This window comes from Portunus trituberculatus, chromosome 41 (genome assembly GCF_017591435.1).
Source record: "Portunus trituberculatus isolate SZX2019 chromosome 41, ASM1759143v1, whole genome shotgun sequence".
Taxonomy (NCBI): Eukaryota; Metazoa; Arthropoda; class Malacostraca; order Decapoda; family Portunidae; genus Portunus; species Portunus trituberculatus.
This window is the reverse complement of record NC_059295.1, coordinates 34648798-34661297: the sequence shown is the minus strand read 5'-3', so window position 1 is coordinate 34661297 and position 12500 is coordinate 34648798. Positions and strand designations below refer to the sequence as shown.

The following is a 12500-nucleotide window of genomic DNA, read 5'->3' as shown; positions in this document are numbered from 1 at the left end:
GGTGCTGCGATAACATAAACATCAGCTGAGACTAAAAACTGGGTCTTTGAAGGGAGGGAGTCCACACGGCGACATTGCAGACGACCTCCTCCTCAGGCTTCAAAATAGGCAGCGGCGGCGTTACCACCACGCGCACTGCCCCGGTCATGCTGCTGAACACTGTGAGGATGCGCAGCAGATGAAATCCCTGCAATGTCTGCCACGACGCAGGCCACCACTCGTTGTGGTACTAAAGCTGGGGAAAAAAATAACTGCAGCAAACCTGTTGATCTACGAGAATGCTCTAATCTAAAGTGACAGGAGGAGGAGGAGGAGGAGGAGGAGGAGGAGGAGGAGGAGGAGGAGGAGGAGGGGGTGCCAAATGCTTATGTTGACCAGTGCCAGGGTACCAGATGGGACTGTGGCTGCATGTCTGGACAGGTGATTAACCCTGACCTCGCCGACTCGCGGCAGTAAACAATAAACACGCTGAGCCAGTAAATCTGTAACACATACGATGGGACTCAGCAATTTTCTTTTTCAGAACAATACGATAAATAATAATCACGGCAGGCAGCAGAGACCAGGCAGCACAACAGCTATGTAAGCAGCAGGAGTTGTGAGACTGAACAACAGCCAGGACGTGAGTGCTGACACGTGGCAACAAGAACATTTTCACGAGTGCAAAAGAAAACGAGCAGTACTTTCACTGGTCTATGCATTTAAAGGAGGGTTGTGAGTAAATTACATTGAATTACATCACGGGTTAGACCGGAAGGAAAAATAGCACGTCAACGACTCACGCAACACCGGCGACTGTCACCTCAGCGTGGCGCTCTGCCCAGATTGCTCCGAGACCTCACCGCCGGCACAGCTGAAGGGAACGTTCTCATGGCTCTTGGATGTGGCTTGTCGGACGCAGGTGCTACTTAGCTTGCCACTCACAATTCCATCTGTGCCTCAGTGACCCTGCCATGCCCAAAGGGTCGGCCTGGGTCACGCCCGACCCTTCTGACCCGGAGGTGCACCTTGGAGGTCACTAAAGGCCACCATACGAGGTCACGAGGAGTAAGAGGAGGATGCCGATAAGGAAGCTTCATGAGTCGTCAATACAACGCATTCTCAATAACGGCTCCGTAAAACACACGCTTAAGATGGGAGGAAGAGGGGCACCTGAGGACCTCCACCCATCCCCAGCCCACCGCGTGACAAGTCGTGCCCATGGTCACGCGGTGGGCTTGATCACGCAGTGCACTGCGTCGGGGAGGTGAGAAAGGATAAAGGAGAAAGGGACAGATATGATAGCTTTCATGACAAGGGCGGGTGTGACACGTTGGTGTACGAATATGACGGAATGACTGCGCTTTAATTACTGGCTGTCAATGATGGCTATGACACATTCAACGAAAAGGAAGGAAGTGTTCAGAGGAAGGAGAGAAGGATATGAAGATTGTGAGCATGGCGGAGGCGTCAGGAGAGAAATGAAGAGATAAAAGGTGGACGGAGATGATATAAGAGACGCAACGTAGTTTTGGGAACACGGCTATAGGATCACATGCAGCAATGCTCGACAAGTCAAACATGGTGACAGTGATACTTCTACTTCATGCTCACCTTTGCTATGCTGAGGGGATAACTAGAGGCCCGTCATCATGGCAACTATTTATACCCTCTAGTTGTGAGCGAAGAGGACAGTATAAACGTGATCCACGACAGAAGTTACGTAAAGTTGAGCTTTTGTACCATAAACCTGTCGTCAGTTAACATGAATCCTTAAAATTACTGCAAATATCACTAATTCAAACCGCAAATGCCACATAAAGCTACAAAGACACTAACGTATAATCTTCAACACACACACACACACACACACACACACACACACTAACCACGCAGTTGCGACGCCATAAACAGAATAACTTAACTTTTCATCGCTGGCGAGAGACTTCCAAATAACCTGAACCTGAATAGCGTGATCCATTTTACTGATTCATGAAGCGTCACTGCTGCCACCGATGCGCTGTGCCTCACGTGCTGCCTTGCCACATTGCTTCACCGTGGAGCAAAGTTGATTACTGGCAGCCTCGGGTCAATAGAAGAGTTCAGTATCGCTCCATTGTCTTGTCGCCCACACGTGAAAAGAAATTTGAATGCAAAGGTTGATAGAAGTTGAACATTGCTACTAACACATTCACACTTGTTCTTTTCCCCCACAAAGCCAACGATGAATTTCACCTCCCGCCAATCACAGAGCGTTACTGTGTTTTCCTGCGTGGCGATTATCTTTAATTGGATACAGCGGATTCGGTTCGTCCTGACTCAATTTTTTTTTTTTTTTTTTTTCCGTCACCGTCAGGCGGGAACACGACAGGTAACCAGCCGCCGCTCAGAATTAAACCGACGTGTTGACTGACAAGTGAATTTTTATACTCTCTAAGTTTACCTGAACGGACGTGATGATCAACATGGAATCGCAGTTTTTATTCAAAATACGGAAAGGAACGAATATTACACAACGATAGCAGGTGTCGTGTCCCAGGCAGCGTATCACCTGGAAACCCACCCACTCAAACACACGCTGCGCCGGACACTTCTGCCCAACACCTGAAGCCCATGGTGCCTCGTGATCGTGCTAAGCTGTCCTGTGCTGTCTCTGTTCCGGGGGTCACTGCAGGTCACTGGTGTCAGCTCTATTGTGTAAAGGCTGACGAGCCAATCTTGAGATCACTGAGAGTAACGTGGCTGGCTAGCTTTCGTCAACATACTTGATATAAATTTCAACCATGCGGGTCCGTGAGACAAGTGCGCTATGAACATAGTTACAAACATCCTGAAGTGCTGAGCGTGGTGCCATGTGGATCAACAGCAGCATACACTGAGCATATCACCCCATGCGGTGTGCTGTGTGTACAAGACTGGGTGATGCGGTGTGCAAGAAGTCGTTGCAATACGTCAACGGCGATAGCACAACACTACCATCACAACAACCCGAGTCCTTCGTCTACCCACGACCAACAACTGATGATGCCCATGTGGAGCTCAGGGTTTTGTTGAGAACATTAATTCTTGTCGGTGGTGATTTTCAAGCGAATTTTCTTTAAAGAAAAGGAAGAGAAAAACACTAACGCGTCACACTGCTTCCTTAGTGTGTGTGTGTGTGTAATTCACCTCGGTCGCCTACTGGTCACCCAGCCAGTCTTCCCCATTACGGAGCGAGCTCAGATCTCATAGACCGATCTTCGGGTAGGACTGAGACCACAACACACTCCACACACCGAGAAAGCGAGGCCACAACCCCCTCGAGTTACATCCCGTACCTATTTACTGCTAGGTGAACAGGGGCTACACATTAAGAGGCTTGCCCATTTGCCTCGCCGCCTCCGGGATTCGAACCCGAACCCTCTCGAGTGTGAGTCAAGCGTGCTAACCACTACACTACGCGGTGTGTGTGTGTGTGTGTGTGTGTGTGTGTGTGTGTGTGTGTGTGTGTGTGTGTGTGTGTGTGTGTGTGTGTGTGTGTGTGTGTGTGTGTTCCATCTTCAGTGCATATTACAAAAAAGCTGCACCTAACTGATGCAGGTTTACTTTGACGTTTGTTTCGTCTAGAAAAATCTGGCAGTGTCTTGTGTTCTGCTGGAGTCATCGGGTGCACACACACACACACACACACACACACACACACACACACACACACACACACACACACCTGCTGCAGGGGTAGTGACCGTCTACCGGAGCTCTGCCTACGTCATGTTCTCAGTGCACTGGACACCCTACTGGCATATAATTCAAGGAAGCCGTCTTTTACTCCCCAACAACAAAAACGTAATTATATATTAAAGATTATATAATAATTCAGGTGTTAAATTTCTCAGTGTAAGAAAAGATGGGTGAGTGTGACGGCGCACCTTCATTGTACGAGTATTTGAGTGGCGGTGCATCTCTCTCTCTCTCTCTCTCTCTCTCTCTCTCTCTCTCTCTCTCTCTCTCTCAAGGATCATAGGATATACTGAAATGACTCTATGCCGCACTCGACCATTTTCAAAAGTAGTACATTATTAACAGGGAAAATACTCCTAAGAACTCGGCTAATCATCTCTGTGAACTTAGAGAATCATCGTGGTAAGAGAATACAAGCCTCCCTCTCTCTCTCTCTCTCTCTCTCTCTCTCTCTCTCTCTGTGTGTGTGTGTGTGTGTGTGTGTGTGTGTGTGTGGCACAAACTAGCGGTGGCGGCTGTGGTGAGCGTGGCTGTTTCAAAATTATGTTGTGGTGCCTCTACGTTCCCCTGCGTTACCAAACGTCAACAAGCATCAAAATAACCAACACCACAACGCCCATCCCTCGGTCACCCTTGTTGACACACCCTGACCCCTGCCATAGCCCACCCCGACCAGACCCTCCCCTTCCACACCGGCCGGCCTGGAATCCACTCGCGTTACTGTTTGCTTAATATCTCCTCTCCCTTTAACAGTTACAAGTTGTCTCCTATCGATTACGGCGAATACATACATACATATACTATATATCGTCAGAACGCATGCAGTTCAAACACACACACACACACACACGTAACTAAAACACTACATTGCTGGATCAGGCTTAAAATATACAGCTAGAAATCATCTCTTGCATACGAAAACCAACTGGTAATCCTCTTTGTTGAGATTCAAGTCTGAACGAAATACGAATGATAAATAAAATAAATGGACAAAATAAAAGCTTTGGTGATGGTGTTACTGCAGATGAAGACGAGACAGACAGTGAGACGACGGAGAGAATAGACACGCCATAGCAGGTTAAGAAAAAAAATGACAATAAATAAATAAATAAACTAGGTATATAATTTAATGGAAAGCTGTCGAAACAAACATGTGATACAGGAAAAAGAAAAAAAAATACATATGAGAGAGAGAGAGAGAGAGAGAGAGAGAGAGAGAGAGAGAGAAGTGGGATAAAGTGGGTTTGGATTGGAGGAGGCGGGGAAGGCGGGTCCACTGGTCGGCGCGGGGGAGGCTGCCCGCTATGGAGGGCCTGGGATGGGATGCCGAGCCGACGCCAGAGGAGGAGGAATCCACCACCACCATCACTACTACTAAAATACTGAACACTTCTGCGCCACATCTCCACTACTTCCAAGAGACTCTAATTGAAGTTACGCTGATATTTCAAAGGATGTACGATTCATTAATTTATTTTTCTATGGTTCTAGTGACAGATTAACCAGGAAAGAATTACAGAGAACCATGCTGATAACTTGACACCTTTGGAAAGTAAGTGAGAGAGCGAAGCGTTTTGAAATACATGGGTGATGGGGGAAACAGAAACAAGAGAGAGGAAAAGAGGATGTTGAGTGGAGGATGAGGTGGGGTATGAGGATTTAGATGCAACTGAGGAGAAACAGATGTAAGGCAAGGAGAAAGAGAAGCACGGTACGTATAAAAAAAAAAATAAATAAATAAAAATAAGAATAATAATAAATAAATAAATAAATAGTACCTATAGTGGTCAAACTGGAAATGGTAATGTAGGTTATGATTACGGATACAGAGGAGGAGGAGGAGGAGGAGGAGGAGGAGGAGGAGGAGGAGGAGGAGGAGGAGGAGGAGGAAGAGGAAGAGGAAGAGGAAGAGGAAGAGGAAGAGGACGAAGACGAGGAAGAAGAGGAGGACGAGGACGACGACGACGTCAGCGAACGGAAGGAAAAGAGACAAAAAAGCAGATGAGAAGGAGAGATCTTGGATTATGGGGAAGAGAGGAGGGACGGAGAGAGGAAGGAAGGAAGGAAGGAAGGAAGGAAGGAAGGAAGGAAGGAAGGAAGGAAGGAAGGAAGGAGAGTGAATGAGAGAGGGAGGGAAGGAAAAGAAGTGAAGACAAGAGGAATTCGTGGTTTCCGCAGACCCGTGTGTGTGTGTGTGTGTGTGTGTGTGTGTGTGTGTGTGTGTGTGTGTGTGTGTGTGTGTGTGTGTGTGTGTGTGTGTGTGTGTGTGGTATAACAGGTGAGTGTTCGCCGGTTACACCCTGCCTCCCTTCCTTCCTAGACCCCGACTTTTCCTTCCATAATTCTTAACTCCCCTCTCTCTCTCTCTCTCTCTCTCTCTCTCCTATCCGTACCTCTGGACTTTCCTCATCTGTTCTGTCTCATTCCACCATCATCCAAAGGACGTCTTAAGTCATTCCTTTCAGCTTTCCCTGAGTTCTTTCTTCAAGCAGAGTTAGTTAAGTTGGTCTCTTGGCTGCGGGGGTTTGGTGAAAAAGAGATCGGTAACAAGTTGAAGTTGTTTTCCTCTTTTACAAATCTTGGACTTGCTAGAGATTTTGCTGCTAGGTCTGCATCCGGGTTAATATTACTGTAAGGGTGAGAGTTATCAATTGCAGAATTTTCTCATAAGTAATCTGGTATACACTATAGACATTGATACTTGACTTCACTTTCAGTTCCCTTTCGCCTCTCCGTGCCCTTCAAGCAACAGCACCAATAGAGGAAGTGCAGGGGAAGGAGGATGTCTGCTCATTACCTGCTGGCGTTAAGTAACAATAGCCTCCGGAACCTCGACACCCTCCCCCCCAAATCTCTCTCTCTCTCTCTCTCTCTCTCTCTCTCTCTCTCTCTCTCTCTCTCTCTCTCTAAGACATTTATCTTTGATCGCTGGAGCAAGTAGTGGTCACGGTGGTGATTTTCTCCGCTGGAAGAGTCTCAAGCAGTTATAGAGAGGGGAGGAGAAGAGAAGAGGCAGGAAAAATGAGTCACGTGGGGCAGATCCTCCCAGCGGTGCGGGACAAAGCTGAGATGGGGCCGGGGCGGTGTAGGGGCGGGGATAGCCTCCCTCGCCTTGGAATCTTTTTCCACCGCCCGCAGCCTCCTGGTGCGTTTCGCGAGGTGGAGGAAAAAATGACAGGAAATAACGGCACAATAGTGGCTGGGAAAACACAGTGCGGGACGACCAGTGTGCTCGTATGCACGTACACACACCAGTGAAGACTATGGTTCATATGAGCGTGCACTGTTTGCTAAGGAACAGCAAATTAACGCTCTCCACTGAAATGTACCTACATTATTTTTTCTTCGTCTTCACACGAACCATCTATGTATTGCCTGACCTATCTGAGACTTGCATTCACAAATTATACAAATATTTTAAAACTATCTTAACTATGGTCTGACCCCTAAAACGTTTTGCTCTCACCACAGATGATCAGCTGTATTCACAAGTGTTTGTCGTGTTAATCACGTAGAAATCTCATTGAAACTATAAAAAAAAAAATTTTAAACGGCCGGGCAATTTCAACTGAAAGCCTTTTGAATGTCGTGGAAATGCTGCACAGAGGCGCTTCAGAATGTGGTCCTGGAAGGCTGTACAACGGGAGAGGCTGGACCTGCTGTCTATGCGAGGTGCGGAGAAGTCCTACTCTACAGTACAGTACATCGGTATAAAATGCTATAGCTCAATACACAGACTGACACAGTACGTATGTCTGACGTCACGTATTACAGCATACAGATAAGTTCATTATTACATTTACGTATATAACTGTCTTTTTTTTCTTCATACAGTATTTTTGTTAAGTTGTATCTTTTCTCAGTTGATACGAAATTATTATCCTTAGTAGTAGTAGTAGTAGTAGTAGTAGTAGTAGTAGTAGTAGTAGTAGTAGCAGTAGTAAGTAGCAGTAGTAGTAGTAGTAATAGTAGTAATAGTAGTAATAGCAGCAGCAGCAGCAGCAGCAGCAGCAGCAGCAGCAGCAGCAGTAGTAGTAGTAGTAGTAGTAGTAGTAGTAGTGACATTATTGATATTATCATTACTATTATTGCTATCATTATCATCACATTATAATTATTACTATTATCACCTGGCAAGACTCATCACGAGCCACCTTCCCCTCCCTCCCACCAGACAAGGCCCATCAATTCCCAGTCCCTTCCCCCACTCACTTTCTCTCTTCCACATGAATGTCTCACTCTCGCGGCGGGAGGTAAGGATAGGGGAGGGTCGGTCAAGGAATCGTGGCTTTGCTTAATGACAAAAAACAAGTTCAGTGTGTTAAGGTCTCGACGCACTGCTCTCTCTCTCTCTCTCTCTCTCTCTCTCTCTCTCTCTCTCTCTCTCTCTCTCTCTCTCTCTCTCTCTCTCTCTCTGTCCAACACGCACTAACCACTATTCGTACATCTGTTTTCAGTACTACATCAGTTTCTCTGCTCCTTCCCACACTCACTTATTTGTTCCACAATCTTTAATAAAGTAGCGTTCATTATCTTCGAAATTATAATGCAAGTAACTGCAGTGGCAAGTTTGGGAATGAAGTAAGACGAGCAACATTCGATCAATTCTGGGATCACAGTATATAAGATTTATAATGATTTATATCTACATAATGATACCCTGTTTGAATTCTAGTATTAAAAAGAAGGCTAAGCGTTATCTTAAAGTCCTGCAAGGTCTAATGCTTTTACCAGAGCCAGTTCTTTCACTCACAGATAGATGAAAAGTATATATTCTATTTCTTGAAAATTTTTGGGAAGAAGAAACAAGAACTTAAATAAATGCTACTTGTGCGTTTCATGACGTTTTTTTTTTTTTTTCTTCGCTTAAAAAATAAACAAAATGGAAGAGTTATCAAGAAACAAACGTTAACCCTCATCACTTCACAGACTCAAGGAAAAAGCAGATTACGATGACGAGAGACAAGACCAGACGGCAGACACAGGTTAGCTCGCTCGGTCAGCGGGACAGCATGGAGCCTCACGGGATGCACTTCAAAGGTCACTATATACAAGCTGAGTTAAGGCGCTGAGACCCACGACTGTTCATGTTTCCGGCTTGTCTTCACGCCTTAAAAGCACACACACACACACACACACACACACACACACAAGACGGCTACTGAGGTGGGGTGCTTTACTCTGTGTGTGTGTGTGTGTGTGTGTGTGAGAGAGAGAGAGAGAGAGAGAGAGAGAGAGAGAGAGAGAGAGAGAGAGGAACCACGATGACCTTGAAATCGTTCATCCGAGAAACAGAGTGTGGCATGCGTTCTGCCCGCCGCTGCCCCTCCGTCTCCCCACTTCCGGCCCCAAACTCGCCCCGCCCCTCCCCTCCCCACGCCGCGTCCACTCACCCCGCAAGACTTGCCAGGCACAGCGGAGTGGTAGGAGCGGCAACTTAAGGCACGGGGCGACACAGACTGTGTAAAGTGGAGAGGACGGGAAGGCGGCCAGGCTTGTTGAGACCGGAGACTTGGCACTACAAATCATGCTAATCTCTCTCTCTCTCTCTCTCTCTCTCTCTCTCTGATGAGGAAAGGTGACCAGAAATCTCACACAGTGTTGCAGTGATGGAACAAATCCCTTCCCTCCTCAATGTTTCCTACCACGAAACATTGCATACAGTACTTTTTATATTTTCTCATCACGGACAAATTTATGAACTCGATGTGAAAAGATCTTCAAGAGATCTGAGGAGGAAGCAAGCACGATCCAGTGGGGAAAATGAGGAGGAGAAGGAGGAGGAGGAGGAGATGGTGGTGGTAGTGGCGGTGTTGGTGGGAAAGAATGAGGAGGAAGAGGAAGATGAGGGAGAAGAGCTGGTGGTGGTTGTGGTCTTGCAAGATTGAGCTTGGTTCGCTGGATCCTCAAATGGTCTTAAGCACAGAACCAGATCAAGACTGGCTGGAGTTCTCGCCGCCTCCACCCACTCCCTCAGTCTCTTTGGCGTGTGCTCGGCGCGAAACGAGTGTTTGGTGTCAACATTTAATGAAACGAAATCCTCTTCCTTTCATGACCGAAAGCGACGTAATTTAGATCAAACTCGTTCTGAATATTTTGGAGTTATTCACGAACGCATGAAAGATACACGCAACTTCCACGCTGCTGATCCACTCACCCTTCCCAGCAGTACTCATGATTCCTGCTCATTTTCCCTTGATACTACTTAATGCCACCAATAGTACATCATTCCTCCTAACGTAGTAACGATGGGAGGAGACCAGACGAAACAATGAGCATGCTGGTGAAGAGAGCAAAACATGTAGATTTTCAATAAACAAGACTCGTTTCCTTTTTCTTTCATTTTCCCATAGTCAGAATTATTATCGAGGCGTCCATAGTCGAGGAACTTACGGTGATCTGCAGACGTACGGTGCATTTATGGCTAGTCTGCTACTGAATACAGACTGGGGAAGCAGATGGAACAGGACAGGAAGAACCAAAACTACCAACGCACGAGTGGTAGGCTGCAGGTGCGGAAGTGGACTGGAGATCGGGGGACGGGGGAAGGAAACCGAAAGGAAGGAGATGGTGGAAGACGGAGGAGTGGGGAGGAGGGCAGCAGACAGGTGTTACCGACGCCAGGAACAGTTGGCAGGGAGGGACATGTGTTGCCTCAAGGTTGCCTGCCCCTCGCCTCCTCACGTTTTGTTACTGGAGTTCCTTCTTTGAATTCACGCAGGGCCTTGCATTGAAGAGTGACGAGTTTTCCCTAACATATGATGCCAATGAACCGCCACCAGGCCCAAGAGTTGTTTGATCTGCTGCAGTCTCTGACGAGACAGCCAGACGTTACCCTACGGAACGAGCTCAGAGCTCATTATTTCCGATCTTCGGATAGGCCTGAGACCAGGCACACACCACACACCAGGAAAACAAGGTCACAACTCCTCGATTTACATCCCGTACCTACTCACTGCTAGGTGAACAGGGGCTACACGTGAAAGGAGACACACCCAAATATCTCCACCCGGCCGGGGAATCGAACCCCGGTCCTCTGGCTTGTGAAGCCAGCGCTCTAACCACTGAGCTACCGTGTGTGTGTGTGTGTGTGTGTGTGTGTGTGTGTGTGTGTGTGTGTGTGTGTGTGTGTGTGTGTTCCTATGGTCTCGCCTTAGTCTTCCACCTTGCCTCTCTCTCTGCAAACTTCCTCCAAATCTTGCCAGACTGATATTACTGCAGGAACTTTTAACAACAGTAATGTTCCACGCCACCGTCGCCACTTAGCCATCCTGCTATTATTTTCCTTCTTTCCTTCCTTCCGTGCTCTCTCTCTCTCTCTCTCTCTCTCCTCGTGTTCAGTGGAGGAGAGTTGGGCTAAAGAATTTCTCATTCGTTGCATGAATGATGACGGGAGGGAACAATACACTTTCTCTCTCATTAATTATCAATCTAGACACTCCAATAAGCAACGTGAGTGGAGATGAAGCAGCTGATCGCCTGGACACCACGGTCTCTTGTTCTTGCCCTTTTTCGGTTAGTGCTAAGCGTCACTAACTAGGTGAAGACAACCAGAGTGACGTTCTCACCAGACTGTATATACGGTAATAAAATGTCTAAGCTTCAAAATGACGGAAGGGAAAATAAACGAACAAACCTGCTGCAGCGTACAATGCATCCTCCCGCACAGCCGACTATGTACTGTACACACCCAACCGCGCGCGCGCACACACACACACACACACACACACACACACACACACACACACACACACACACACACATATATCCACACTCTGCTTAAACAATTATGTAGATGAAGTACAACTCTTAACAGTTTCCATAAAGTTTAAAAGCATGATTGACAAACACGGCAATACAATTCACCAACACGTTCATAATATGATAAAACAATAATAAATGAAGTATAGTGGACATAGTTTGGATGAAGAATCATAAAAACAACATAACACAACACACAAATCATGCAATACCACGTAGTGTATACAAGAGCAGACCACAACCATGCACGATATCATGGATTGCATGTTCGACTTTGACAAAGCACAGTGCAATACAGACAGACAAAGCACAGCAGCAGCGGGCCAGGGGACAGGAGCTGCCTGTTGGAGGTCCTGTAGGATGTGACGGGCAAACTCTAGCCACGCAGATGACACACAAACTTTAATATCAACGATACACCCGTGTAACCACGTTGTTTTGCATCAGTTTATATAATACTATAATCCAGTTTTTGGTTCACACAATTTAAACTTTGCTATAAATCGCACGAGACCCGTTAATCTGTGATTTTTTTTTTTTTTTCCAGTAATTACGGATTCCCAATATGGCAAACGCTTCACGGTCTACGTTTCTGCATGACCTGAATGGCATCTCATCCCGCTGCCTGCTGGCCAAGCTTGACAGGGAGGTGTGGTGTGCACTGACTGGCCTAGCATTGTAAAGATGCGACGATTTTATACTGATGAATATAACGTCCTACAAATACGTATCTTCTGGACACAAGGGCTCCTGTCATGATATTGAAGAAAAATGTCCTCTGCAAAAAAAGCAACTTTGTCAAGGCGCAAATTTCAATCCACTCCTTTGATAATTTATGGAAGCAATAACTAAGACTATATATTTCGTAAGATAGTGTTTGGGAAGTTTGAAATGTTTTATCGATCTTGCACGAATGAAGTTTGAGAGTGGCTGTTTCACTAATGCTCTTGTACCAGCCCTGCATTCACACTATTTCACTAATGCTCTTGTACCAACCCAGTATTCACACTGTTCCATTAATTGCATTCACACTGTTTCAC

The 12500-nt window shown here is 46.5% G+C and overlaps 2 protein-coding genes across 10 annotated transcripts in view; both read right to left on the bottom strand.

Moving 5' to 3' along the window:
* Nucleotides 1-12500, bottom strand: part of LOC123517036 — a 197411-nt gene that overhangs the window by 178004 nt on the left and 6907 nt on the right. The window lies entirely within an intron of this gene.
* LOC123517038 (acylamino-acid-releasing enzyme-like) overlaps nucleotides 3667-12500 on the bottom strand; it is a 50574-nt gene continuing 41740 nt past the window's right edge. For 6 of the 7 annotated variants that reach the window (XM_045276862.1, XM_045276864.1, XM_045276865.1 and 3 more), the window contains one exon: nucleotides 3668-3685. The gene's annotated coding sequence lies outside the window, so the exon portion shown is untranslated. Of the gene's footprint in view, nucleotides 3686-12500 lie in introns of all 7 variants that reach the window. The other variant, XM_045276863.1, reaches the window with a different exon arrangement.